The following is a 4,269-nucleotide window of genomic DNA, read 5'->3' as shown; positions in this document are numbered from 1 at the left end:
CTCCCCTAGTTACCCTATGGTAACTACCCTATGGTAACTCAAGGTTATGTTCTCACAACCCATACCAAACAGTACTTTTCTATTTTTGTGTGTTTCACCATGAACTATTATCTATTGTCACTGACACAATGAGACCTAGTTTTCAGGGAATAGTGGTTTGTTCAGTTTTAATTTATATTTCAACTTGTCCTAATAAACAGAGCTGTATTCTTGTGTCCCACTTCAAGCACACATTCCTCATATGCAAGTGTTTCTAAACACTGGTGCACACAACAGCATAACACATCAGAGGCACTGTTACACCCCTCCCAAATGTCTTCCAAGGCTCACAAAAGCATGTCTTGTGTTTGGCAGTATTAATCTCATGGCATTTGGGTAATCTCTGAATCTTCAGTAAACAGCACTTTTGACTAACAGCTGTGGTCCAAATTCTGCCCACAGATATGCATCTCCAATTCTTAATGCATTGATTCTAGAGGAACTTAAGTGTAGATTTTTGGGGATTGTGTCTAGTCCTCTGCAGAGATGAGTGGGACCAGTGACTATATCCTCCTGTGTGAGATTAAAATGAATGCACTGCAGATTGGAGTTAATTAATGGAAAACAGTTGTCTTTGTAAGCTCTTGCTCAGCCCCTTTTTCATTGTACAGACTTTTCATAGAAGGAAAGCTGTTAACTTAATGATACCTTAAAGAGATCACATGAATGAGGGAGGTTGCCTCTTTCTCAAGTACAGCAGATCTTAAATGTAGAAAGATCTGCAGTAGAAGGAACTATTTAGAATTTAACTGTTTTCCAACCAAAACTACTTGGAAGAAATGAGCTTTATGTGGGCCTGCCAAACAACAGCAGTGCGAAGAAACATTTATAAATTTTCAAGCAATGAAATAAAAGCAGCAAGTGCTGAAACTCAGCTGAAAGTGGATTCTTTCAAAATTATATTTAGACTATTTTCTGTATTATTGTTAATCTGTTCTATATATTACAATATAAATGATAAAGTAGGAGCCTTGATGCATAGCTTGAAATTTTACCTAGAACGCAAATAGCTCCCTGTTCTGGGACTTGCCAGAACATGAATATAAATGTTGTGCCACTGCTACTTGTATTTTTCAGCAGGTTAATGATTTGATTACATTTGTATGCCACAAGAGTTAGGCTGTACTGTGCTTACATAAGTTTTAGGGGAGAGCTTGTTTATTCTCCAAATGGAATAGATGTCGCTGTAGATGGCTTCTGCTAGTTTACTGTCATGGCTTAGGCCCAGGACCCATCAGTAAACAAGGCATATGGATTCTCAGTTTATGATATGTTGGTGCCTCTTTAGTGCACATCACCTCCTCCTCTGGTAACATTCCAAAACCTTTGCCCTCTGGCCAGTCCATGACAACATCTAGAATTTCTGGATGACTGGGATTTCTTATTTGAGCTCACTGTGTAATTAGTTTGGCCCACTTACTCCATGTAGCATTCTCCTTGGCTGTGGTGTAAATCACTTTTTTTCATATCTTGCCCAGTCCAGACTTGTCCAAGGACTACTGTATGAATTATCTCTTCTTTAATTTGCTCAAAGGCTTGTTGTTGCTCAGGGCCCAACCTGAAATTGTTCTTCCAGGTCACATGCTGGAGAGGGCTTACAGTCAAGCTGTTATTTGTGATGTCCATTCTCCAGAACCCCACGACACCTAAGAAACCTTGTGTTTCTTTCTTATTAGTTGGTGGAGACATTGCTGTTATCTTTTTGATCACATCTGTAGGGATCTGGCGACGTCCATCTTGCCATTTTATTCCCCAAAATTGAATCTCCGTGCAGGTCCCTTGACCTTACTCCATTTTATGGCAAAACCCCCCTTCAGCAGGATTTGGATTATTTTCCTCCCTTTCTCAAAAACTTCTTCCGCTGTATCACCCCACACAATAATGTCATCAATGTATTGCAGGTGTTCTGGAGCTTGCCCCTGTTCCAGTGCAGTCTGGATCAGTCCATGGAAGATGGTAGGGCTGTGTTTCCATCCCTGGGGCAGTTGGTTCTAAGTGTACTGGACGCCCCTCCAAGTAAAAGCAAACTGTGGCCTGCACTCTGCTGCCAAAGGAATTGAGAAAAGTGCACTGGCAATATCAATTGTGGCATACCACTTGGCTGCCTTTGACTTCAGTTCATACTGAAGTTCTAGAATATCCGTTACGGCAGCACTCAATGGTGGTGTGACTTGACTCAGGCCACAGTATTCTAATGTTTGTCTCCACTCTCCGTTAGACTTTGGCACTGGCTATACGGGGCTATTAAAAGGTGAGCAGGCTCTACTGATCACTTCTTGTCTCTCCAATCTCCAGATCAGCTTATGGATGGGAATTAGGGAGTCTCAGTTGGTACAATTTTCCCACCAGCACACTGTTGTTGTCGCGATTGTCACTTGTTGTTCTTTGACCTTCAGCAACCCCCACAACAGAAGGATCCTCTGAGAGACCAGGCAAGGTGGACAGCTGCTTCATATCCTCTGTCTCCATGGCACCTATACCAAAAGCCCATTGGAACCCTTTTGGGTCTTTAAAGTATCCTCTCCTGAGGCAGTCTATGCCAAGGATGCATTGAGCCTCTGGACCAGTCACAATGGGGTGCCTATGGCACTTCCTCCGAGTCAGGTTGATTTCAGCCTCCAGTAGAGTCAACTCTTGGGATCCTCCTGTCACTCCAGAAATACAAATAGGTTCCACCCCTTGACAGCTTGATGGCATCAGTGTACACTGTGCACCAGTGTCTACTAGAGCCTTTTACTCCTATGGTACTGATATGCCAGGCTATTTGATCCACACAGTCCAGTAAACCCAATTGTCCCTCTCCTCCACCTGGCTAGAGGCAGGGCCCCTTTAATAGTGATTATGAGATTCTCCACTTATGCCTTGTAAAAAGGGATTAGAATTCTTTCTCACAGGAGTTGGAGTAACATCAGCTCTTCCATTCCATCTGGGAAATTGCTCACTAGATGCTGGAGAAGCAACTTTCATGGGAGGATCATTCTTGACCCTTGTTCTCCCCTTCAATTCACTCGCCCGTTCCTCCAGAACTGAGGTAGGTTTTCCATCCCGCTTTCTCATGTATCCTCTGTGATCTTGCAGGTAAAACCATAGGATGATCCATGGCATGTACCTTCTATATTTTCTCTCTTGGGCAGTAGGCCACCTTCTGTTAATAGCTAAGTAGTGGGTTGGTACATGTGGGGAGCTGGATAGATCAGATAGATCGTCTCTCAGTTGTCTGAACTCCTGAGACAGATTTTCCACAGCTGAAATGATGAAAGGCATGAGATTGTCTTTGAACTCTTCGAGCTGATAAGTCATTTCATCCACTCTTTGTGGTGCTGCCTCACTCCATTCTCGGTCATTGATGCCAATGAGTGGGCCTATGATGATGGCGCATTCTGTGTAAGTTTCCACCATATGGGTTGTGTACATTCAACTTCATCTGGTTCTACGGATGCATTCCCAGCATCCAGCCTTCTATAGATCATCTCTCAAATGGCTGTTTCCCTCAGGGACTGGCTGCCTCTATCGTGGTCCAGTTGGCTGAGTGACACATAACATCCTCCTTGTAGGGAATCCTTTCTTTCACAGCTGCCAAGAGCTGCCTCCAAAGGCCGAGGGCTCATTTCTCTTTTGCAACCACTTTGTCAGTCCCAGCTTCTTGGCTTCCCTGCTGTCTAGGTGGTGACCGTTGGCCCCCTTTTCCCAGCTTCGGAGCAACCAGGTGATGGTGGGCTTCCCTGCTGTCTAGCTGGTGACCGTTGGCCCCCTTGTCCCAGCTTCGGAGCAACCAGGTAACGGTGTGCTCCCCTGGATGATGGGTGAAATCTTTTCGCATATTCTGCAACTCGGTCGAGGTCTGAAATCTAGAAGTTGCCTCTTCCTCTGATTCCTGTAGTAATAAATCTTGTTCAGATGGTGTTCCCTGTAATACATTCACTGTGTCTTCATCTTTCTGCACTGCACAGGTTGCTATTTGTAATTCTTATTTGCTTTTCCCCTTGCTTACAGGTGTAACCGATAATGGCATGGGGTGGTCCTTTGGTTTATCTGCAGTGTCTGTCACTGGGGTTGGAGTTGCTGCAGCATCTGTTTTTGGCCTTGGTTTCGCTGCTGTGACTGGGGGTTGAGTAGCTGTGTTTTCTGTTGCTTTGCCATCAAATCCAGAGACACCTTTTTCCTTTTGAAGGTGCTGGATAGTGTTGAGGAGGAATCTGTAGTCATAGGCCAAGCGCCAACATGTTGCAA

This window comes from Neopsephotus bourkii, unplaced genomic scaffold (genome assembly GCF_033783945.1).
Source record: "Neopsephotus bourkii isolate Nb327-2 ecotype Australia unplaced genomic scaffold, CSIRO-AGI_Nbou_v1 NB_1854, whole genome shotgun sequence".
Taxonomy (NCBI): Eukaryota; Metazoa; Chordata; class Aves; order Psittaciformes; family Psittacidae; genus Neopsephotus; species Neopsephotus bourkii.
The sequence above is the reverse complement of the archived record's forward strand: the minus strand, read 5'-3'. Positions refer to the sequence as shown.